The 27,399-nt window shown below is 36.4% G+C and overlaps 1 long non-coding RNA gene across 1 annotated transcript in view; it reads right to left on the minus strand.

Annotated features, from left to right (window-relative positions):
- The window catches only part of LOC102147722 (uncharacterized), a 113,271-nt gene that overhangs the window by 41,945 nt on the left and 43,927 nt on the right, over positions 1-27,399 (minus strand). Inside the window, exon 2 of the long non-coding RNA XR_290332.4 lies at positions 10,553-10,786. This is a non-coding gene — a long non-coding RNA (uncharacterized lncRNA). The remainder of the gene's footprint in view (positions 1-10,552; positions 10,787-27,399) is intronic.

A 27,399-nucleotide genomic window follows, 5' to 3' on the forward strand; every position in this document is an offset into this window, starting at 1 on the left:
CTTTCTTACCAAAAAAAAAAAAAAAAAATCTAAAAAATAAAATACCAAGGGACAATTAAAGGTATATATAAGAACATTTTTTTTTAATTTTTTTAAAACGATTGGCACCTGAGCTAACATCTGTTGCCAATCTTCTTCTTTTATTTTTCCTTTTCTTCTCCCCAAAGCCCCCCAGTACATAGTCGTATATTCTAGTTGTACGTCCTTCTGGTTCTGCTATGTGGGACGCCGCCTCAGCATGGCTTGATGAGTGGTGCTAGGTCTGCGCCCAGGATCCCAACTGGTGAACCCCTGGGCCGCCAAAGCAGAGCACAGGAACTCAAAACCATTCAGCCACGGGCTGGCCCCTATAAGAACCTTTAAGAAAGGTGATTGAAGTCTTGACTCTTAATGCTAAACTAATATAATTGCCCCTTTACTGAGGAATACATAGCTTCTATATAGCGATTTATTTGGTACAATAATAAGTTGCCTCTGGAAAACTAGGACACAACTCTAAAATGGTCTCCAAGGACTACAGAGATCTTAGCAATTTAACACCTTCTGTCTAAGAGAATGAGAAGAATTAAGTGCAAATGACTTAATATGCAGGTGCATATCGAGGCATGGAAACCAAATGACAAATGCAATTTTAGACTGATCAATCCACGTTCTTTAAATAACCTGTGCTGTGAGAGGTTAAAATACTGTGAGAAAATGGAAGTGTGAAAAATGGTTTACTAAATATTCTTTCTTGAACCTCAAGGCATCCAAGCCTTCATGCATTCAATGACGCATAAAAAGCTTCAAAATCATACCCAAGAGAAAACCTGGTGACTCATAACCAAGAAGGGATTTATGTATCTATTTTATAAAAACATTCCTTCAAAATAGTATGAAAACATGAACAAATCAATAGAATAATGGGTTTTGGGTATGAACAGGCAATTCACCGAAGAAGTACAAATACCTAATAAACATGAAAGGATGCTGAACTTCACCAACTAAAAATATAAGTTAAAATAAACATGATATTTTTTCAGATCAGATTAGAAAAATTAAAAAGACTGATATCAACAACCGTGGGATAGGTACAGGGTGTGGGGAAATGAGCTCTCTATTATATTGTTGGTGGCAGTATAAATTTGTACAAACTTTTGAAGGATAATGTAGTTTTTCCTATTAAAAACTGAAAAGTACATATCCTATTACCTAGTAATCTCACTTCGAGGAATCCATCCTGTGGGCACAGTTCCATGAGAATGTAAAAATAAAGTAGAGGACGGTCATTACAGCATTGTTAGTCACAGCAAAAATTTACTAACAACTTAAAAATCTACTGATAAGTGAACAGTTAAATGAATGAAAGTATAGACAGAAAAACCACTGCAGCCATTAAAAAGGGAGCATTGATAGACAGTTCCAATGCACTGGCAACGTTCTTTTTCTTAACCTGAGTAGTGGATGAATGGATGTTCATTATGCATTTATTTATTTATATATAATGTACATGTTTTTACATGCTTTCAGATTTTCACCAAAAAAATGAAAAAAAAAAGAATGAGGATAAATCTATATGAATTAATATAGTAAGATGCATGTGATATATTAAGGAAAAACATAACAGACCACAGACCATTATGAATGGTATAATTCCAATTTTATGGGAAAAAAGTACTGTGTGAGCATATATATATGGACATGTTTGTATGCTTAGATAGTATATAAAAAACCAACGGGGATATGCAGCAAACGTCTGGAAAATGGCATTGTAAGGATGCTTATGGGAGGAATGGAGTGGCATTGGAGAGATTTCATGCCTTTTCTAAACTATATTTTTGATGGTATATATATATTTACCTTTGTGTGTGTTTCAATTGACAAAAAAAAAAAAAAAGCTTGCCAAGGATGTTGAACAAGCAAAACAAATTTAAAGAGACTGAATTTGAACACGTTCCAATAAATATTTATCCAGTAACAGAAACTGAATTATACAGTTAATCAACAATAATCATGTATTTGTTGAGCAAATAATAAAGGACTGTCCTGTGTACGTGCTAAGGGATAGTTTATAGAAAAGTTTAAGACACTGTGGTTATACTTACGTTTATGACATTGTAGTTAGAGAAATAAAATTATTTTACCAACTATAGCTGATCCATTTTTTATATAAAATTTGTGGTAATAATCTGTATTCAACTGGAAATCATAATACATTGAAATTTTTTCCCAAATAGTAATAAAAGCAGACACTTATTCAGTGCTAATTAAGTTCTAAGCACAATTCTAAGTGTTTTATATGTATTAATGCATTTAATTATTACAACCAATTATTATAATCATGTCTATTTTACATATGTGGAGAATGAGATACAGAGAGGTTAAGTAACTTGACAAAGGTCACACAGCTTGCAAGTAGTGAGGCCAGGATTCAAACCCAGGCACTTTGATTCTGATATTTCCATCATTGTATACTGTCAAAGAATTTCAAGTAAAACCTAACATTCACTATTAAATGATGTGTTGTAATATTAAAGTATGTTTTGTGTCTACCTCCAAAGGCACATGAAAACATTTTTGAAAAATCCAGAACTTTGTAAAATATAAAATATTATGATTGCAAAACTTTTGTTATTGCCTCCCTCCCCATAACTCAAAGATTTTTTTACAGTGAATTACACCAAACAGTATACTTATCAAGACAAAGTTCTTTTTTCACGGAAATAGCATATAATAGCATATAATTTTGAGAAAATGGTCAGAATTAACTGTTTCTTATTTACTTACACAGACTAACATGAGTTGCCCTGGCAATTATGTTCATACATTCCAATACCAAGGAACTATAGGGCAAGTTAAATTATGATTTATTTATTAAGATTTATTCTGTGTTAACAGATAAAACTTTGAGAGAAAATGAGACTACGTAGTCCTTTTTTTCCAGCAAATTAAAATTCAGTTTAGAAGATGCAACACATTTAAAAAAATTCTAAAGAATAATAACAACATTGCACATAAGGAAAGATTAGAATGAGATATCTAAGAGATATATCACAGTTCAGAGAAGGCAGAAACTATTAGAATATGAAATAATTGCAGGAATTTTTATGCCTAATGTGGAACTGAAATTGAATCTGCAAGGGAGTGAAAGAATCAAGGAATTATAAAAGAGGGTACTTTACTTTTTGTTTTTAATAAATAAAATAAAAATAATTATGACATTATTTTATCTTTCTTAGGATTGCTGAAAAATCACTATAATTATGGAAATACATTTTGAAAAAGTATCTTATAATAGTCAGTAAAAAGGATACTGGTCTTTTTAAAGTAATCATGTGATAAGGTTTAAAAACACTGTTCTTCCTTTTCTTTAATCCAAGCCAATTAAATGATGAGACTCCCTTACTTTGCAATCTTTCACTCAGTAATTACTAGTAATTAATTATTGCTTCTCTGACTTTAGTTCGACAAGCCCACACAAATTACTAGTTATCAAACATACATGCTACTAATAAGGAATGTAGAGGCCATCGATTGGGCAACAGTTATCTAGTAACACTCAGGACTTCTTACTTTCACTTCACAGCTTCACCCTACTCAGATTATCATGGCAGGGAAATAGGAAAGTGAAAACACTAAGAATTGGACTCTCAAATGAATACTGGGATATAGAAAAACAGCAGGGGTCTACAGTGAATTTCATGTCCCATTTCCTTAAAATGAAATGTTTATACCAAGAAAAGTCATTTAAGTAAAATATTTCATGCTGCAGTACGGGAAAATGAAGTTGCATAAGAATTGACTATTAAGGAAAGTTCAAGTTAGAGACAACTTTAATGATGGAAATGCAAGGAAGTGGTTTCAGAATATTTCCTTTAGAAAAAATAGTCGAGAAACTAATTTTATTATCCTTAATAAGCTCCCAGGGCCTTATCTATGTCTACCCAGAAATCCTCTATAAACACTTAAATTTACAGAGATTCTTAAAAGAACTCCCACCCTTCCCCCTACATGGGAGGAAAAGAGTGGGTGTATGTCATACTGTGGGGAGGAGAGGGTAGCACAGGGCAGTAGGTAAATATAAGTGCCAATAAACTGAGAACTTGCCCCAAAATAAATGTCTGGCAGAAATCCAAACTTTCAGTCATCAACATTCAGTCCCTATTCCACACAAGCAAAAGGGAACAAAATACACAATAAGAAAAGCAGACAAATTAAAAGAGAAACTATCAGAGAGCCCCAAAATGGTTTCTTTTTAAAGTGGGTTAGAGAAGAGGTCAAGGTCAGGATACGTTTACATATAGAGTATCCTTTTGATGATCTAAGGCTACAGCAAAAGCAATACAGAGCAGCAACCTAAACAATTACAGAGGAAGTGGAGGAAAATATTGTTTTCTAAAGTTGTCCATATTTGGGTTCCTCAGGAAACTGAATAATACTGAAATTTGAGTGCAGTGGGACATGAACCCAAATGTAAATTGCACACTAAAAATTTCAGCTTGAACTAGTGAGGACACTCAAATCAGCTCTTGGGTTTTTTCTGCATGTGGCTTTTTCAATTAGGCTTACATTGTTTCAGTCAATGAATGGACTGCCTGAGATTTTGAGGTTTGGAAATGATACATCATTATCCATCTGGTGGGTCAAGAGTATAGGTAACAATTAATACCACTGTTTCCTTGGACCCAGAGAGCACCCTAATTCAGATATATTCTTTCTCTACCCTTTCTTCCAATATCTCCTCCTTCCCAGAGCGAGAGAGAAACATTACTTTACTTAATAAACAATAGAATCTTTTTTGGTTTTCATGTTCTTCTCTCAATCGTGCAAACGTGGGCGTGAAAAGGACATCCTGTAGTCTACAATGGAGATGGAAAAAACTGTCCGACTTGGTTAATAAAATGTAAAATAATATACCCTGTGATGAGGTGTACGACAATTGGTGAGCAATGTGATAAAAAGCATAAAGAACTGGAACCCAGGAAACTAGTCCACTGTCTAGTTTTGCTACCTCGTGCAGATGACACTTTCTGGGTCTCGGTTTTGTCCTTTATTAACCCACTTTAAGAGTGGTTGTGAGAACTAGATGAGATTAATATCTCGAAACAAATACAGAACTGGACAAAAGCAGGCTATTTTTGACTTTGTGTTCCATCTTTTTACTTGTCAGCATGTAAATGCAGTCTCTTATGAAGAGCATTGGACGTAGAATCTGAATTGAAACTTCTCCGGCCCTTATTTTCTTTACCTGTAAAAAGGGAGTAACGCCTCATATGGTTTCTTTGGTAAAATGCTCTTGGTAGGAGCTAGTTATTTGTGGCAAGTAACCAAGATTACAGAACTTTCTTAGAAATTTCAGATTCAATATCTGTATTAGCTAAGATTAGGTTGGCAGCAAATGACGGAAACAGTTTAATAAAGATGAAAGTTTATTTTTCTCAAAAAAATGTCCAGGAAGTGGTTCATGGCTGCCACAGTGCCCCACATTGCCAGGAACCCAGGAGCTATTCATCTGGTTTTTTTTGGTGAGGAAGATTGTCCCTGAGCTAACATCTGTGCCAATCTTCCTCTATTTTGCATGTGGGATGCCACCACAGCATGGTTTGATGAGTGGTGTGTAGGTCTGTGACCCAGACCTGAACCCGTGAACCCTGTGCTGCAGAAGTGGAGTGTGCAAACTTAACCACTATGCCACCAAGTGGACCCCTGCAATCTATTCACGTTAATGTTTTGTTGTGCAAGTCTTCGGTTTCACAGAAAGGGTCAGAGGACAAGAGTGAAGGGGCACACACCTGAGGAATGTTCATGAAACCTGCCACAAGACACTTCCACTTGCATACTATTGGCCATGCCTGGTTGCAAGCTAGAAATCCAGCATCCATTGCCAATCGTCACAACTCTGAGATCTTACCACCATGGAAACATCTACCGTGGGATAACTAGTAGTCTCTACTATTTATCCTTTAATTTAATGTAATTATTTTGGTTTAGAAACTTATTCTTCTTGAATGGGTAGAAAGAGAATGGACTAAGAAATATGTCAGAAAAGTGAAATAAAGCTGCTTTGTGAATGCTTATCATCTCTTTAATTTTGAAAATTAGTAAGCTCCATAACTTAAAAGATTTAAAATACGATTATTTTTCTCACTATGTAGTTATTATTCCTAAACTCTTGAATATCTAAAATGCTTATTTCTCTGTCATCACATTGACCTAAAAATGCTAAACAAAACTGAAAATAATGTATCATAAATAACAAGAATTTGAAAATTCCTATAGCATATAAAAGAACCACAAAGGTAAGGCAGTATGAATATGCGGCAATTGCATAGGCTTTGTAAAGAAAGTCTTGGGATCGAAATCCATCATTCACTCATTCATTCATTCATTTATTCATAGCATCTATTGCTGTTATGTGTATATGTTTCAGGCAGTGTATGTTCGGTGTGGAATTTGCAATCTATTTAGGGAAACAGGAACAAGACCTACAAATTTACAAGTAAAAATTTAAACTATAAATGTGACGAGTAATTCCAAAGTGGAGTATAGGGTACTACGAACACCTAAAAGTAAGACCTAGCAATTAAGAATAAGGAGAATTTATATTTTCTGGTTGAAAGATGTTCTACACTTAGATACACTACTAAGTGAAAAAAAAAAAAGGAAATTGCAAAATAGTATGTGCAGTATGATTCACTTTCACTTAAAAGGCTGCACCCAAAAATTGTAACAAATTATTACATGTAAATAAATCCATAGAAAAACTTGTAGAAATATACTCTGAACTATCAACAGAAGTTATCTCTGGCATTTTTGTTAAATACTTTTATAGTAATTTAATTGTTTGCAATGAGCATGTATTACTTTTGTGGTCAGAAACAAAAATGCACTTAAAAACCAAAATTTACAGGGCTGGCCCCCTGGCATAGTTGTTAAATTCAGCACATTCCACTTCAGCAGCTCAGGTTTGCGGGCTTGGATCCCAGGCATGGACCTACACCACTTGTCAGCCACTTTGGGGCAGCGACTCACATATAAAGTAGAGAAACACTGGCACAGATGTGAGCTCAAGGCTAATCTTCCTCAAGTAAAAAACGAAGAAGATTGGCAACAGATGTTAGCTTAGGGCTAATGTTCCTCAGCAAAAAACCAAAAAACCAAAAAATTTAGGAATGTAAAACTGACTGCAACATCAGTCTGGCACCTGGACATCAACATGCATCCAGTAAATGCTGAGTGAAAGCTTTTATTACACTGGTAGAAAAAAGTATTAACCAAAAAAAAAAAAAAAAAAGATATATATAACAAATATTCTTCAATAAAACAGAGAATGTTTTAAAAATACATTAACTAGTTTATTTCTTTTATAGTACACAAATTCAAGATTTGGTATCCATCATTAAAGACAACTATACTTTTCCATTTACAAAACAGGGAGAATAAATCCTGATTCCCTTTAGTTTTCAGGAATACTGAAGGAATTAAAGTAAAGATGATTTTGGCTCTCTCAAGATAAAAATACACACATTGAGTATTTATTATGAACAACACACTGTGCTTAATGCTTTTGGGAAAATCTCAATAATAGTTTATTAACTTAACAAATATATCCTGGGTCCCTACTCTGCTGGGCTCTGTGCAGTGCTCCAGGAATTCCAAAATGAAAAGGACGTAGACTCTGCTTTCAAAATACTGGTGATTTAGTGATAGAGACAGATACATAAATAACTTCCTAAATGTCCTACTAGATAAATCAAATAACCATAGGTAATTTTCAGATCCAGACATAACTCTAACATGCTAGCACATACACATTCTTCTCTGGAGTGTCAGAGAGTTACCCTCTTTACAATCAGGGAAACTGAGGGCCAAGAGTTTGAATGGCTTCCCCTGTGCAAAAACACGAGATACAGAAAAATAAATTTGAGCTGAGGGGACAAGAAAAAGGGAAAAGACAAATTTTTCTCAAATATCTACCATTCTTACAAAGTTTGGTGGCTCTTCTAAAAAAAGTCATTTTCTAGACTTTATGTAATGATCCTGAATTTTGAAAGGGTTTAGCTGCTGACAATGTAAACTATTATAGAAAAGTCCTCACATCTCAAAAAAGTTCTGTTTTTTGCTTTTTGTCAGTTTTTCTAGTAGTGACTGTGGGAACAGAAGCCTCAGATCCATAGTGATAAGATGGAGTGGTTATTTTTCTTTCTTGTCAGTCAGCATGGGCATTTATATTGAGACCTCACTCATAAGCATTTTCATTATCAGTGTAAGGAAACTCCTTTGTAATGGTGTCTGGTGATAGAACTAGCCCTCACTGAGACATTCACTCATTCATCCAGCCAACACTTTTCTATCACCAAATAATATATATATATATATAATATGCCAAATAATTGCTGGGCACTGAACAGAAAGAAATGAGGAAGGCATAGTCCAGGCCCTTGAATTCACACAGAAGCTTATTGTATAGGCAACAGATTTCCTATAACCTGGCATTCTGTGGTTAATAGAATTGAACGTATATCATTAACCATAGAGTCTTCATTTCTTCATTCATTTAGTAAATATATACTGAGCTCCTTCTAAGGACCAAGAACTGTGCTACACATTAAACAGTGTGTAAAATCAGACACGGCCTCCATTCTAAAAGAGTACCTAGTCTAGTGGGGACAGAGTGAGGCAGAAATTGTTAGTTTCCTGAATAATTTCCATTCTCCTTTCTTTCTAAAAGCAGCCTGCTTCTTGTCTTGGGAGCACTATGTCCAGGCCCAGATAATGGATCATGATTAGTCTAAGGCCATGATTCTCAAACTGTGTGCCCTGTATCCAAGGGTGCCAAAGTAAACTCAGTGGGGGGCCATGGCATATTTTAATTTTCAAGGGAAACACAGTGGGGCTCAACATCCGTTGGACAGCATGCAAACTACTAGTTTAGGGTACATTCGATGTCTACATTCCTTTAGACCACACTGTATCATTGCAAAGCTGGATTTTCAGTGATTGCTGTGATTAACAAACCAACAAACCAACATGGATGGCATGAAAAGCACACAGAACCAGAAATGGCATTGTCCAATCTGATTTCAAGTAGAGTGCACAACAGGTGTACACATCCTGCTAGTAATACGTGGTTATGTAAAAATGAGACAGGTATTACTTTTCTTTCAGTTTATGTGTGTAATTTTTTCAAATGCCTACTAAGTTGTAAATGGATGTCTTATGTATTTCTTTTGGCACCATAAAAACTTAGTGAGACCGCAAGGGAGCTGTGAACCAAGAAAATGATCTGGAAACTTTGGTCAGAGCCAATCATGTCAATCCTGTCTCCTGCTTCCCCAGCTTTCCTGCACCTAGAGGTGACCATATGACCCAATTCTGGCCTAAGCAGAAATCTGCTGAGGGGTGAAGGGGGAAGTTAGGTATTGAGAGAGCATTTGCTTTCCTGATAAAAGGGGACAAATGGCAAAGACTGTTAGTTATCCTTCAAAAGTCTAATTCCTTTAGTAATAAAATCCTACAAGTTTCAGCTACAGACCACAGATTTCAGCTTCCTTTCTAGCTACCTGTGACCAACTGACTAAGCCCTGGCCAAAAGTACATGAGCAGAAGCGATACCTGCAAATTCTGGATCATACTCTGAAAAGGAATGGGCTTGCCTTCTACATCTTTCCCCTTTCTTGCTGAAGCCCAGAGAATTTAAATGATTAGCCTCAAATATACATAGATAATATCAATAAAACTGAGATAAGAATATTAGCCTCCTTATTTCTAATCTACTGCTCTTTCTATGTGCTACACTCATTGAGGTCTTGGAAATCTCTGCTATAATTCTATGTCCTATATTTGATCTGTTAATATGATAAAGTCTCCTTGATATGATGCCATAATATTTATTCAAAATAACAGGATAAATTCACATTATTACAATGCATAGACCACAGCATTTGGTTAATAAGCAATATTTAGTTAGTGGGTCAACTGAGTTTCTTAACCTACGTAGCAAAGGACCAGACCTTAACTGGTGGTAGGTTCCCTCTCCAAGGTGCAGGTTACGTGAGACTTGGACAGTTACTGTGACTACAAATAGCAGAGAGGCAGAGCTTTAGCGATAGCTTTGTGAAAGAGGGTTTTTCTTAATCAGGGGTGAGAATACGAAAAAGGGATTGTCTTTTATGCTACAGGATGCAGGGAGTTCTAGTTCCAATTTTTGTAAAGTAGCTGAAATAAATATGACATACAAAGACAAAGACAAATGGACACTTAAGGACAGACATGAATCACAAGATTATAAAATAGCAAAAGAACTCATAAAAAGATTAGCAAGGACAGAGACATCACATCTGAGACAGTTGACTTTGTAACTAAGCTGTTGGGAGTTTTATAAGAAAACATATACAGGGATTTCAAAACACAAAATTTTACTTCTTTAAAAACATATAACAACATTTCTTCTACCATCTGCCATGTTCAGATTCACACCACATCACAAAATTATTTAATTCTCTAAAATATAAAAAAGAATGGTTGAATCTCTAAACTGATGATAATGCCTGAAGACGTCTACAAAGCATACCTATATACTCTACTCCAAGCCGTCCACAGGACTTCACATAGGACCGTATAGTGTTTGCAAAGCCATAGGCACTGAGCTACAATTCTGTGGTGATCCAAAGATCCTCACTGTCTTTGGTGTCTTCTCCAAGAGCCATTTACACCCATATCTCTTGGCTGTGCCAGTATGATGAGCACCACATTCTTTCCGTGCATATCCGAAAGCTTCATTGGAGTAACCACCTTCAGGAAGCACCTGGGAGGGCAAAAAAGGAAGATGATGATCACTAACATTTATAAGGGTTACATTTTTAATATTATTTACCATTAATTTTGAGTGTCTAATGTCATGTGGATGACTTCTTCACGTAAATAAAACTTCCTTTTATCTATGACGTTGAAAATGAATGTATGGTGAGTTTATCTAACATCTAACTGAAAAAACAGGGACATCCTGCCTTTATCTGTGTAGGGTAAACATACAAAGAAAATACACATCAGACTCAATGAAGTCAATGGAGGAGAAATGCAAAAGCGTGTTAAAAAGAGACACTTTAGGTGAAAAGTATCTCATTTCATTTGTTTAGGTTATAATAGTCCTAGAGACTCATTTCTGAAATTGGCTTGCTTAGTGTATGTGCATTCGTTCTCATAAACGGAAGCAATCCCACTGGGATAAACAGGTGTTCTGAGTGGAGAAATGAAGAAAAGTTCAAGTAGGCTAAACATCAAGGTTACTAAGAAGCTAGAAATCAAATTTACTGAATCCTACCACTAGATTTCTGCCCCTTTTTTAGTCCCCATTCTCTTTCCAATCCTGTGAATGGACTGAAACATACTACCACTTCCTACATTTTGAAAGAGAGGGGACTCCAGAAAATAGCCTCATTTATTAATTCACAAACTCTTTTGTAGCACATAGTTTGCTTTTGATTCTGGTGCCTTTCTTTATGCTTACTAAAGTGTCATGCACCCTGTGGCATTCAGTATTTGCCCAATGACATATGAGATGAGTTCAGAAATAAGATGGGGAAAAAATACTTCCATTAAATGATCAAAGAAAGAAATACGTATAGCAGCAAAAATTTTTTACTTGTAAATATTGAACCATATTATTTATAATTATTAATCTATAACAATTTAGTATCAAGAATAAGACAATTATATACATAAATAATGTAAAATACAACAGAATATAGGAAGTGTGAACATATTACCAGGTTTAATGAGGAATGAGATATGGGACTCCCTGATCAAAAGGTTCTCCCCGTCAACTATCACCATCCTTTTTCTTCAAACTCATTAGAGTCTCCAGGCATTGTTTCCTCCACTCTCTTCCTGTTTTTCTCTATCTTCTCTCCTTACTTCAGTTCTAATTTATTTTAGAGCCCATGGATCATCAATCCCTCTTTTGTTAATATCTCATTTTTCCCTGTCCCATTATTCATGTTACATCCCAGCTGGCTGCTCATACTGACCTTCTCTCAGTTCTTTAAATGTGCCATGCTCATTCCCACCTCAGGGCCCTAGCATATGTTGTTCCCTCTGCCTGGAACACTCTCTTTCACGTCCCCAAATTCTTTTAATTCTCTCCTCCTACTTCACCTAGCTAGTTCCTCTTCATTCTCCAGATCTCTGTCTATACCTCACATCAGGGAAGCCGTACCTGTCTCCTAGGCTAAGTTATACCCTTCAAAAAAGGCTGCGCAGACTCGAAAAACCCATATCATGTGAAATTAGTTATTAAGTTTTATTTTGTTTGTTAGATTATAACCTCCATTAGGATAGGTACCAATTCTGTCCTAGTCTTTGCTAAATCCCCAGCACTATATCATTTGATACATGTTAGACATTTGATAAATATTTGTTCCATGAATGAATAAATGAAAGGAGAGAGAGACCTCACACATCCAGCTGGGATGATCAAGGAAGAATTTATGGAAAAAGGGGCTTGTGAGATTAGCTTTGAAAAATGGACACAATAGTAAGAAGCAGTGGAAATTGTTGGTGCTGAGGCTTGGAGACAAGAGAGCTATCAGGTGCTCAGGGAAGCGTGGACAGTTCACTTTGGCTGTAGAGTATGGACCATATAGAAGAGTAGGGAAAGATTAGGCTGGAAAGGAAGACCAGCATAACGTGATAGGGGAAGGCCTGTGTTGGAAATCAATACTTAATCTTGTAGCTGGCGGAGGGATAATGAAGGAATACGTACACGGGCTAAGTGAATGGGGAAAGAGAATGCATGCAGGAAACCTGTTCATGAATGCAGCCCAGGCAAGAGACAATCAAAAGCTGGACTGCTGACTACGGGAAACAAATGGAAAAGAAAAGGCAGTGACAACAAGAATTGTATGTTTAAAGTGGATTCTGTGGAGAGAGACTAAAATATTTAACTAAAATATTTAAGGGGACACAAGGAAAAGAGATAACCCATGTGCCTCTTGAGGTTTCTGTGAGAATAACTGGAAAAATGGTGAAGCCAGGAAAGATAGGATAACTTGGCTTTAGGAATGGTGAGGGGAGGGAAATGATGGGTTTATTTTGTAACATTGTTGAGGTAGATTTTTAAAAAATTCATCTAGAATATAGTATTCTTGGGGTGAACACTATAGAGCAGCAGCTGAAGATTAATGCAGAACTTCTGCTGTAATGAGATTTTATATTTACATTTCTGGTAATTTTCTTAGTTTGTTCACACACCTTTGTACCAGGGAGTGCTTCAAGCCATAGAGTAAACATAGTGTGTCTTTTTGGAGAAATAATTGTACAGAAAATTTGAGACAATAACCACCAATCAACTTAATCCCCTCTCCCAACTTAAAAATATTTTTATGTTAAAACAAACAGAAATGTATTCCGGAAGAGAATGCAAGATTCACATGCACTTTTAGATGACACTCTCAAATGCAAAGAAATGTCATGCTTGGCAAACTGCTTTAGGGTCTACTTTCCTTGCCCCAATCTCCTCACTCCTCAGTTTGAGTCTATTTTACTAAGTAAATTGTCTTAATAGCTCGTCCACATCCATGCAGCTAATAAGTGGTATAGCAAGAATTTTAAACCAGATTTCTCTAGAGTCTGTACTCTTAACTACCACATTATATACTATTTAATAATTTAATGGTCTTTGAGTTTTAGTTTATATTATATTTAGTATCACTCACCAAGTAAATGATAACATAAGGATAAACACTGGCAGCTGGTATTTTCCAATAACGAATTAGCAGGGACTCCAACAATGGAATCAGAGCAAGTGATTTTTCACAGTGCTTTGGAGAGAGCGAAGATGGGATGGATCATCAAAAGGGTTAGTGTGGTGTTAAGACTCAATCCATCCTCCAAAATTTTAGAACACAGAGCTGACATCATTTTCCTGTTCAAATACTTGAAAGCACAGTTTAGGAAGTGCTTTACAATCTGCTTCCAAACTATCCTTCAGCAAGTAATCCCCATACAACCAGCCCCAAATACACTAGACTTTCAACTAATTAGCTAGTTAACAGAACTAAAAGTCTTCCTTACAAAGTAACCTTAAGGTTAAGACTTCAAGAGTAAATAAGTATTGATCAGATTAAAGGGGCAAACAGCGTGGGAAGGGAGAGAGTCCCAGGCAGGAACATGCAGAAACTACGTTACGTGGGAAGAAAGAGCCATGCCAGCTGAAGAAAGTTCAGTGAGGGAAGGATGGTGGGAGATGAGGCTGAAAAGGCAAGTAGGAAGAAGCCAGAAGCCAGAAAGAGGAGTTTGTAAATCTTGTGGGATGTGGGCTTCCCCTCTGAGGGCAATGGGAAGTCAACGAAAGGTTCTGAGCAAGAAGTGATATGCTCAGGTCAGACTGCACTTACAGTTCACTCTGGATACCACTTGGAAATGGTACTAACACGCATCATACCACCACTCCTACTTCCAGATGTACACCCTCAACTGACTTCTGCAGGTAAATGTGGAAACTGATGAATGGATTTACCTAACAAAATTGCAGTTTTGAACTCTCATCAGATTTTAAAAAACAGTAATTTAAAACACAAAGGCTTTCCTCTTAAAGCCTCAGGGTGCATGTTAGTGTATTTTTATAAACTTTAGTAACCGTAATAAACAAATTACTTTGGAGCACTCCATTTTTAAAATGTTGCTTAAAGCATGAAATGTGATATTACAGCATTGCCAAAACACTTTATAATCTTTTTAAAAACTGCTTATTTAAATACACAAATATGATCAATGAATACAGAATTATATAATCACCAAGAGAAGTTACCAAGTTTTCATAATGGTCTCTTGGCTTTTCCTCTGCTGATATTGGCGCCAAAGAAATTAGGTTATAACTATTGTTTCTTTTTGTGGCTGAAGAGACATTTCCAAGTACAGAATGAATGGAGTTCATTCAGAGGCTTTGCAAATGGGCTGTGGCCCCTTTTTATGCATAATGGGCCCCAACAAGGATATTTAGAACAAAACAACTTACTTTTAACCCACTGACATGGTCCTCACTTTTTAAAGGAGCCCCACACATTGGATTTACCTGTTCTTTTATCACAATTTCTATAGAAGAATATTAAGGATGCCAGAATTATTCCACTCAGGGAAGGCAGCTGAAATTTTTTAATAACAGGGTAAATCATATGTTGCTTAAAACCTAAATTACAGAGGACATAGGAATTTCCAATAGACTAAGCTTGACACGATGACATGAAATAATAACATTTGAGAAAAAAATAAAGAGGAGGAGAGTTTGGTGGGGAGAGCAAGTCCCCTGTGAAAGGAAAAAGATGAAAAAGCCATGCATCTTTGAATAAACCTAATTTTTTTGTTATTACTGTTGTTCTTAAATACATTAGGACTTCATGTACTTTTTTTAAACTGATTTTTTAAAGGCAAGACACAACATAACAGTTGGGAGAAAAAGAGGTTGTAACCCACTTCCTCCACGCCCTCTTGATACTTACCATCCCTCCTTTGTGTGGTCTTTGGCTTATGCAGTATCCTGTCTCATTATGACTGGATATGAAGAGTCAAATAACTGTCATCAACGATATGGTATCAAACTGAAGCTCCCATATTTTTATTAAATGTAACCATTTTGTCAACTCATTCTTTTTTTTTTTTTTCCTGTTTAAACCACAGATCAACCTCCTGAAGGTGCCAAGTTCACAGATGGCAAAGTAACAGAGAAGTAAACTGTAATTTAAGGCTATGGGTTCAGAACAGCACAGTCAAAAGATTTTAATATGAGAGGAAAGGAATTTCAAATGATTTGACCCATGAGTTCAATGTTTAAAGGTTTACTAGTATTTTTTCCCACCTTAGCAAGGAAACTAATTTATTCCTAGATTGGCCCAAGGGCGGATCTCTCCTTCTCAAAGTAATTTACAGGTTGGACTACAAAGGACACACAGAAACCCAGTGAAAAGAGAGAAAAGAGACAGAAAAAAGACAGGTTCTTGGCATCTGCTTGCACTTCAGCCTGCATTTCTGCCCACATCAGACTCGGGCCAAACTGAGTACAGCATCCAGTGGCTGGCTGAAGAACCTGCGACCTCCGTACTTCACTCACCAAGGGGGATAAGTAAGACTCCTTCACACTGGGTACTTTTGAAGCATTTGACAGAAACTCTTCTTAATGGAGGTATTAAAGGTTAAAGAACAATTCTGAGACTGAGGGGTAAAAGAAAGAAAACTGTCTAAGTCAAGTGAAACCATCTCTGACAGAAGTTCCACTAAAAGAGAAGACAGCTCCTATTTTCCCACGAGCTCTTCAAGGGCTAAAGGCTGCAGAGAGATAATTGCCAATTAATCCCTTCATGTTTTCATTAAGTAAATACTTACTAAACTTGCAACATATCCAGAGTTGTATTTTATTATATAAATATTGTATAATGATTGTGCATTTATGCCGAGCATTTTATTATATAATAATACCATATAATTACAGTAAAAGTAATGGTAGTATCTATCTCACTGGGTTGTGGAGAGGATAAAATGAGATAAGCACAAAGTTCTCATAAGCCATATTCCTGATGCATTGTCATTGCTTAGTAAATGGTCACTATTATTATTGCTGTTATGGAAGCTGTGCATGTAAAGCTTTATTTCTTGGTCCAGCTAGAAACATCTTCTAATGGAGATACCAAAGGCTAAACAGTAACTCTGAGATTTTAGTAGGATCTGGAAAAAAATAAATAAAAATTTAAATTTTTGATCCAGAGGTATTTATAAGATTTTAAACCACCTCAAGACTTAGATTTCTTGTAGGCTCCTTAATTCCTGAAGTTTGTAAAGAAACTTGCACTTTCAACAACTTAGGCTTTGACTCTGAATTTGGAAATTTGAATCCTGGCTCCATGACTTAATCTCTCTATACCTTAGTTCTCTCATGTATAAAATGGAACTAATAATTCTACCTACCCCTCAGGGTTGTTGTGAGGATTAAATAAGACAACACGTGTAAATGCTTAAAACAGTGCTTGGTACTTATTAAGTGCCAAACACATCTTTAAATCACTACCATCATCATTATCACCAAATGGCAGAATAGGCAAATAGGACTTAAGTCTCATTGCCTGAGATTACCTTTGATTTTCTGTACTCTTTGGTACCTAAGATAATTTTAATTTCAGTTATTTTGTGGTTGAATATCCCAAAGCATGAGACAATTACTAATCTTGCTCTTTATGAACTGAAGAATATCTTAGAACATAGTGGTTGCAAAGAAAATAATCACACATTGGTAGGCTGAAGAAGAGAAGGAGGAGAACCCAGTAGGAAACGACGCCACCTTGTTCATTGCTTAGGGACTGCATGGCCAGTCTTGCCTCTCATCTTTCCTTCTCTGTCAGGGCTCTCTCAGTTTCCGTGGCTGCCTCATTGTGGCCCCAGTCTTAGTCTACGTGACTTTTAAACCAATGCATTCATTCATTTGTGTGGGGTTTTTTGGTCTCTAAATTCACATTCTTGAGAGAGAATATTGGTGGCTTAGTCAGTCCTTGGATAGATTCCTGTAGCAATACTTGGATTTGTTTTGTTTGTCCACTGCCTCTCTCCTTGCATCCTCTTAACTCCAATTCCTGGTTAAAAAAAGAAGAAGAACCAGTTTGCTAATCATAGGATTGGACTCTTGAATCAAGTTGGCCTAAACAGATTCTTAAGAATGTACATCTTGAGTGGAGGTGCCTAGGACAGAGGATTTATGAGCTCTCAATGCTGGAGTCCTCAGAATTGTCTTGGTTTCTAACCTCCCTGAGCTTGCTTGTTCTATGATACCTTCAATCCCATGAGCTACTCCAGTAGTTCTCCTGTTTAAAGACGGCCTCTGTTTCTTAAGCACTTTTCTGTTTCTCTTACAACCAAAAGACCCTCAGTGGCTGAATTCCTTCTGGGGAATTTAATCAGCTATGGCCAACTAGGGGCAAGCCAAATTAAACTGGAGGAGACGCCATATATGGTAGGTAATTTGATATATCTATTAAAGGGAAAAATGGGTTATAAGGAAAGAGTGAGATTTGTGTCTATACCTACTATAGTCCTAGCAGGATACAACAAACCTCATTTAATTAAATTCAATTTAAGTCAATAGGCATTACAATTCAGCATTCACTATACATTCATTTGTTGCATAATAACGTTTTAGTCAACGATTGACCACATATATGATGATGGTCCCATAAGATTAGTACCTTATAGCCTAGGTGTATAGTAGGGTATACCATCTAGGTTTGTGTAAGTATTCTCTATGATGTTCGACAATGACAAAATCGCCTAGCGACCCATTTCTCAGAACACATCCTCGTCGCTAAACTGATGCATGACTGTATAAGCATTCAGGGGATATTTAGATAGGTAAAGCTAAATCTTTGCTCTCAAGTAATGCTCAGTCTAGGGGGAAGAACACATGTACACATATAAGTGTTATGTAAGGCAGGGTATACTGACTACTATGATAAGATGAATAACAACACAGAGAAAAGAACAATTAATTTGGACTATGGGATTAACCAAACAGATCAGCCTGCTGAGAGATTCAAACACCATGTTGCAAGCTACAGATATGAAGGAGAGGAGAATCCGTTTTTAGGAGATATGGCCCTTTGAGATCTCAAGTAACATACAAAAGGAAAAAGACTCCCCAGGCTTGTATGCGCCTGGGAGATTTCACTGCTTTCTCACTCTTAACCTCACGTAAGTACAGGGCTAAGTGAAGCGCTATAGTGGCAGAACTCCTTTCTCGCCAACAAAGTTCTTCTCTCCTCCCTAACCCTAGACCTGGGCCGGAAGGGAGCATCCCTATCCAGGGCCTTATTTCTTCTCCAAGGCTGCTCTCCACGCCTGAGTTACCTCAACAAGGAGGAAATCTGGATTGATGGCCCCTGATCTTTGAAGTGGAGAGAAGTAAGTCATTTTTCTCAGATCTTGAATCTGGTAACTCAGCAAAAATTCTAGCCACAAACGTATCCCTGAACCAGACTGAGTATTCATTGCATCAAGGATGAGCCCTGGATACCAGTGTAAGCCCTGCCTCCTCACCGTCTACACTGGCCCTGCAGGACTGAGATTCTGCTCTGGATGTAGCCCTTTTCACCTGAGAACTGATTTTCCTAATTCTTAACAGTCTTCTCTCTGGTTATGATTCTGGAGTCTGGACCATGTATTCTAAACCCTAGTCCAGTGAGCAATTCTTTTAAAACCTGAACTGATGTCCTCCTTATTCTGGAGTGGGGGTTGAAAAACTTTTTCTGTAAAGGGCCAGATGGTAAATATTCTAGGCTTTGAGGGCCAGAGGGTCTCTGTCACAAGTACTCAATCTGCTATTGTAGCACTAGAGCAGCCATAGACAGCACTGAAACCAATGGGCGGGGCTGTGTTCTAATAAAACTTTGACAAAGAGAGGCAGTGATTTGGCCCGAGTGTAGTTTGCAGAAATCTCTGCTCTTGAGCATCCTTACCCATGCATTCACGATTCCTCAATACCATGATCCACCTGTTTGAGAGACAGCTTACCTCAATCTTTCCCAATCCCCGCTTTATTTGCAAAGGTCTAGGATAACTGACCCCACAGTTAGAACATTCAAGATGCTCATGCACCTTACCTCAGTTCCTGGCATACTCGGGCCCACAACGAACACTTACGTGTACCCTGTCTTTTCTAGAGTCAAAGTGAAAAGAGAGAAACCAGAAGTAGTGGTTTCTGCATTAGGTGTTAGCAGCTAAAAACAATAACAACGACAACCAAAAATAACTTACAAAGCCTAAAAAAAGGTAACTGGCTTTTGAGGTATGAGACAATAATGTGTTATATTCTACAGGGAGCAGAGATACATTGTTCAAAAGTAAAGAAAACTGGTTAAGTTAGTCCCTAGAAAGTGACAAGAAAACTGAGGCTCATAAAAGTTAAATGAGAGTTCCACAAAGATATGTTACGGAATTCCTGCTCATTATGCCCACCCTGAAGCAAGGGAAGGGGATGTATTACAATATCCCAAATTGGAAATTCGAATATATTTTCTGAGTAAAGTTATTAGATACGGTGATTTTTTAATATAGTGGGTTTAAAAGGATTTTGTAAGTGGCCTAAAAATGCATATAATAGTAATAACTGACATTTAGTTAAATGCCAATGTAGTGAACATTTTTCTGACTTTGCCATCCAACATCCATTCTCCCTTCTTCTGATAACACTACCTACATTTTATTTGGGGTAACCATGCTTGCTATACCTTGGGTCCTTATGCTTCGGATAGAGCTAAAATCATCCCTGATTCCACAGAGTATGTGATCTAGGTTTGGACCATCAAAACATCGAACATTCTTTTCTTCTCTTCTCTTTGTTTCTTCCTTCCCTCCCTTCCTCTCTCCCTCCCTTCCTCCTTTCCTACCTTCTTCCTTCCCTCTCTCCTTCCATCCTGTTTCCTTTATGCCTGCAACTGAGAGTGCTAATATAACCTATTTTATGTTAGCCAGTGTACACATTTTCTTTAACCCAAAAAAACAATCCTTTGGGTGGATATAATTATTCTAATTTTCAGTTCAGTGAACTGAGGAATTACATAGTATGCCCACGGTCATGCACCCACTATGCCTCAAAGCTACGATTCAACCTCAGGCTAGTCTGACTCCCAAGCAGATGGTCCTCACTGTACTCCCTGCTCTCAGGGACTAGGGCTCCTAAGGGACCAAGCCTTGAGGTTTCAACAGATCACATCTGCTTATAATTTAGGGGCCATATCTATATTAGAGACACGATGTGATGAAAACACATTTACTCTGGCCTATGATGTGAAAATAAATGATTTACTTTTGAAAATGCAGTTGATTCCTTGACCAAGCTATAGGTGCCTTTTAGAATATTAGTGAAATGATTGTTATACACAAGTCATTTACAAAATGTATCTCTTTTTTTTTTCATATATATGTTTTTTCTTCTTCTCCCCAAAGCCTCCCAGTACATAGTTGCATATTCTGGTTGTAGGTCCTTCTGCTTTGCTATGTGGGACCCTGCCTCAGCATGGCTTGATGAGTGGTGCTAGGTCCGTGCCCAGGATACGATCCTGCGAAACCCTGGGCCACCAAAGCAGAGTGGACAAACTTAACCACTCGGCCATGGGCCAGCCCCAAAATGCATTTCTTTAAAGAAAACAGCATTTTTCACTTATAGCCTATATTTAGGTTGTACAACATGATTTTTTAAGGTGTATAATGTGATGACTTCATATACCATACATTGTGAAATGATTACCACAATCAAGTTAATTAACACATCCATTACCTCACATAGTTACCATTTTTGTGTGTGGTAAGAATATTTATGATCTACTCTCCTAGCAAATTTCAATTATACAATATGGAATCATTGACTATAATCACCATGCTGTACAACTGATCCCCAGAACTTACTCATCTTATAAATGAAAGTTTGTATCCTTTGACCAACATCTCCTTATTTTCCCTAGCCCCAGGCAACCACCATTCTACTCTCTGGTTCTATGAGTTCAGCTTTTTTAGATTCCATATATGTGTGAGATCATACAGTATTTGTCTTTCTGTGTCTGGCTTATTTCACTTGGCATAATGTCTTCTAGATTTATCCATGTTGTCATAAATGGCAGGATTTCCTTCTTTTTTTATGGCTGAATAATACATATAATATGTAACATATGTTATGTACACGTAATATATACGTATTAGATATAATTTTCTTTATCCATTCATTCATCAATGGACACTTAGGTGGTTTCCATATCTCGACTATTGTGAATAATGCTGCGATGAACATGGAAGTGCAGATATCTCTTCAAGAGACTGAATTCAGTTCCTTTGGATATATGCCCAGAAGTAGAATTGCTGGATCATATTGTAGTTCTATTTTTACTTTTTTGAGGAACCTCAAATACTATTTTTCATAATGGCTGCTTCAATTTACATTCCTACCAACAGTGCATAAGGGTTCTCTTTTCTCCACATCCTCACCAACACTTATCTCTTATCCTTTTGATAATAACTATCCTAACACCTGTGAGGTGATATCTCATTGTGGTTTTGATTTCCTTGATGATTAGTGATGTTGAGTGCCCTTTCATATATCTGTAGGCATTTGTATGTCTTCTCTGGAAAAATGTCTATTCTGGTCATTTGCCCATTTTTAAATCAGGTTATTTGTGTTTTCGCTATTGATTTGTATGAGTTCCTTGAATGTTTTGGATATTAAACCTTTATCATATTTTTGGTTTGCAAATATTTTTCCCCATTTTGTAGGTTGCTTTTTAATTTTGTTGATGGTTTCTTTTGCTGTGCTCTGTAGTTTGATATAGTCCCACTTCTTTATTTTTGCCTTTGCTGCCTGTGCTTTTTGTCTCATCTCCAAAAAATCATTGCCCAAACTAATGCCAAGAAGTTTTTCCCTATGTTTCCCCCTAGGAGTTTTATGGTTTCAGGCCTTACATTTAAGTCTTTAATTCATATGGAGTTGACTTTTGTGTAAGGTGTAAGATCATGGTCCAATTACATTACATACATATATATTATACACATATATAATATATGTATAACCACGCTAGATTTACAAAATAAAAATCTTCATAGAAAAGCCTTCAGTGAGAAAGGAAATACTAAAACAACTATATATCATTGAAGTTTCTTACTAGTAACACATAGAAAACCATAAAACGCAGATTTTAATATACCTTTATGAATTAGGAGTTGCATCACTTAGGCATATACAAAGAGCCAGATAAATGCCAGGGAGATGCTATACTACTAAAGAGTAATACTTTTATCCCTGTTTAACTATTTCAACTACATTGTTCCAATATCTTATCAGTTCAAATGCAATATTAAATGCTATGTTGTATGTTGCTCTATACTTGATTTTAAATGAATCATAATGCTTAGTTATAGGACTTGGGATTATTTGTCACTTTTTAAGTTTTTTATATACTTGACAGTGAGCCAAACATTCAATTTAGCTTCAGTTACACAATTATAAGATCTTTTTCATCACACAGTTATTCTTTTAAAATTGAATGTGCATGTACAAATGTCCAGAGTGTAGACAGCTGTCCAAACAATAAGAACTCTATGTATCAGGACAGGTGCTGTTATTATCCCCCAAATCCAAAACACAAGTGTTGGGTTATAAAGATTTGGAGGAAAAAGACTTAATAAAAATAAAAAATTAATAACTAAGTATTCCACTAGTAAAACAAAGCAATGAATTTCAATTTATTCCATGCACAACAATCAAAGAATATTCAATGAAAAGTTTAAAGAAAATTATAGTGGCTATCCACTGCTTTGGAGGTATCACGATACCACACAATAATACCAGATTTGGGATATTTATTACAGCTACCTAACAAGCGCAAGGCACTGCTTCAAAGTGCTACTAAGAATCACCTGGCACATTTACAAAACCTAAAGAACCAACTTAATTTACAAATTCGTAGACTATAAGTTACTACAGGGCAAGGATTATCTTACTCATCGTGGTTTTGCCAGTACTTTGCACAAATTAGGCACTGAATACATGGAGGATGGCTGACCGAAGACCTACACCTACTGAAAAAAAAGCTACACCATGGTCAATCTGCACTGTCCCATAGGTTTAAAATCAATGGCCAGGTGATCAAAAGCAGTAGTTCTCAATTAGAGATGATATTACCCACCAGGGGACATTTGGCAATGTTTGAAATTATTTTTGGCTGTCATAACTGTGGAGGTGCTGTCATCTAGAAGGTAGAGGACAGGGATGCTGTCAAACATCCTATAATGCACAGGACAGCTCCTCACAACAAAGAATCATCTGGCCCAAAATGTCAATAGTGCTAAGGTCAAGAAACTCTGATCTAAAAGTTAATTGAATATTCATGATAGCATCGGACAGTCAGCCACAGCAGAACCCACTAAACTCCACCTTGTTTAAATAAAACGTTTCACTATACAATTCAGTATTCATTTTCTGAAAAAGAAAAGCTGCTGAAATGGAAATGTGAAAGTAGACTGAAAAGCCTTCCATTTTTTCTCAGCTAATAGACAATTTTCATATATCCTGGTGTTTATGACCACATGTGATATTTGGGAACCGTGGATGAACATAAGTTACAATGGTATGCTAACACACAAGGCATTTTATTTCTCCTAGAAAATACATTGACTTTTGTTAGTGAGGCATTTAAAGAGGTCAAATATGTAAGGGCTAGATTTGTACTCGATACTGGCATATGAATACTGAAATAGGAAAGGTAAATGTGATAATGATAATGGAGAGAGTTAACATCTTTTGAACGCTTTCAATCTGCCAGGTACTAAACTAAGCACTTTACATGTGTTTTCATTTAACTGGCAAGATCTATCAATTTCAGAGAGAACATTATTTGCTCATTTATATAAAAAAAATCATAATTTCTTTTTTACAGGTCTCTCTCCTCCTCTAGACTGAGATCTTCTGAAGGACAGGGTCGCTTGTCTTATTCATCATTGTATCCTCAAGGACCTGGCACTTCATCACAAAATAGGACATTCCTTAGAGGTTTGTTGCATGAATAAGGGTATCACTGCTCAATGAAACAGAAATCTAGGGACACTATCTAAAACCCTCCAAATTCTGAGGAGAAGTGAGGTTGTCACAAGTCCAGTCTATGAGCTCCTCCATGAGCAGGATCTCCCATTTATCTTTGTACTCATAGTTACTAGTGAGGAATATTTTGAATTGAATTTATCTTGAGACTGTAACTATTTTCAAAAGTTTTTCCAAGACAGGGAAATGTGATCTACTCCTGTACATGCATCTTGATGCAGCAAATACGGTTACTTCTTTTTTTCACTTGCTGTTATTTACAGCTCTTGTGTGTTTCCTGCCCTTTACATGTTCAGTTCTGATAATAACAATGGCACTCAGACAAGGTCAAAGGGAGGAAATAGTTCATTTGGGCAATTTCTTCATTCAGCTATATATTTGTCAGTGTGAGATGCAGAGTGGTTATATAAGTAAAAACAAATATTCTTTTCTAAGTCTAACACAGAGATCTACAGCCACCCAACTAGATTGTTGCCTTATCTAGGGAGCCATCCTGTGGCCCTGCAGTGGATACTGTGGAAAAAGGAAGAAAACAAGGAGAACCAACTTAAATATGCTGAGGCAGAAACTATATGTCTATTTTGGGCGTATCATTCAGATACCACCTTCAATCAACCCTCCTGATTCATATTTTATCAACAAAGACAAGAACTACATCTCTTCTGTTTCTTAGCCACTCAAAAATGTTCTCACTAAACCTCAAAAATCAAGCATATTGGCAAACAGCAACTATAAAGTATTTGCTTGCTGTTCTTTTGATTTAGAAAAGATGTTTTCTTCTTTCTCTTCATGAACTAATATTTATGAAATACTCTCATATACGTGCTTGTCTATCATATACCACTCTGAGAAAGTCAAATAGAGAAGTTTCTGCCTTCTGAGTTTCTGTGTATTGTAGGAAATAAAGGAAAGTAGAAAATAAGGTCATATTCCTTGCCTCTAAAATGTCATAATCAAAAATAATATATAAATTATTATGGTAATGAGGCAATATTGACAATAGTATAGATCAGACCAAACTGAATGGAGAATATATGCTCTCAGGGTATGGAGTGGGTGAGTAAACATAAAATACAACCCCTTCCAACTGCTTTCAACACAAATGATTTCTGTATTTATTGATTTTAAGAGAAGTAAAAAGCTCTCTTGGATAATCTGATCCCTTGGAGTGAGTCCCCAACAGCAGAGCCCTGCTCAGTCTACTACCCAGTGAGTGGAAAGACCCCAAAGCAGGCTGCGAGAGAGCGGCAACACATGCAGAGCACTTGCAACCCTTCTTGTTTTCTTATTTTTCCTGTTTTCATTGGCAGAATTTTTTCCCTGCCCAAAGCAGGGCTGTAAATGAAAGCAGCTGCCCAAAGTGGAGGAGGTTCAAAGACCAGAGAAGAAAGAGAAAGGAGGTGGGGGTCAAATGAGGAAAACAACTGAGGACAACAAGAAGACTCTTGGCAACTCTGCCTTGTACCAGTCTTAAACAGATGGACTGGTGGCGGCCATGGCAAAGTGATGCACCCATAGGCTTTCAAGTGACAACAACTGAGTATTATATTTTTACACAGACGTGCAAACTTTTAACACTCCCAGGGCAAGAAATATTTCTAAATATTTTCCTCTGAACTTTGGTGGTCACTTTTTTCGTTCCTGTCCTATGTCCATTCATGTTTCTGAACCATGCTACAGATGAAAATCTATTTGAAATTACTGTATGAATTTCTTCTTTTGGTCTCATTACTTAAAGGTCATTAAGAAAATATAGGTATGGTTATTTTGGAATGTGACTTCAATAGGTACATTTAGAGAAATTAGTGCATATCTAGCACTTATTTTTTAACTATAAGGTTTAGTACTTCGTTAGATATTAAAATTTAATCTTGAAAATATTATAAAAGGATTCTAGTTAAAATATTGCAACAAATTACTTACTTAAAAGAAATAAAATAAATACAATTTATGGGACATTTCAGAATACATTTTAAAGACAGAGTTAAAGAATATATAAATACCCTACTGTATTTTTAGGATTTTTAGAACTCTTTTATGCAAATTATTTAATATACTTATAATTCAATGCTAATAGTATATGAATTCTAGAATGTTGGAATTCCAAAACAGATTGGAAAACTCAATGGAGTGCAAAGATTCTGGGAGGCAACTTGTTTGAATATATTTGCAAGTTCAAGTATCTACATTTTTAGCAGAAAAACTTTTCTATTGCCCCAGCTTCTTTAAAAAATATATTTACAAGCAAGAATGACTGTGAAATAGGACCTGCAAATGTTTTATCTACGTAGAAATTTCAGGAACGTAACTGTAGAACAGTAAACACTTTTTACAGACTGACTGCCAAATCTAGAAGCCTTTTCTTTCAGTCAACACTTTCCCACCATCGTGAGAACCATTTCTCATTAACAACCAAATTGTTTTCAGAAGCTGTGCTATAAGGGTTTCCCCAGAAACCATTTGGTAAAAGACTGTGGCTTTCTTCCATAGAAATCTCAAGCAGTGAAAAGGCAGATCTTCTGGAATAAATCAAACCCAATTTCTAGGGTTCACTAAACCCTTTCTCCTGAAAATAATGTTTTGTGACTTGATCTTAGCAGTTAATAGTACACGTAGGAGAGCTGGTGTGAACCAGTTTTAAATGAATTTTATTCCATTTCTTTTGTCATTCAGTTGAAATCGCTTCCAGAGCTTGTTATACCTTGATGAAGGTTTAACTGCATAGCTAATGGACAAAATAGCGTATCTTACTGTATTGCAAAATCTGTAACTTTTTTCCCACTAAGTTTGCCCAGGTGAATGAA

Source organism: Equus caballus, chromosome 5, assembly GCF_041296265.1.
Source record: "Equus caballus isolate H_3958 breed thoroughbred chromosome 5, TB-T2T, whole genome shotgun sequence".
Taxonomy (NCBI): domain Eukaryota; kingdom Metazoa; phylum Chordata; class Mammalia; order Perissodactyla; family Equidae; genus Equus; species Equus caballus.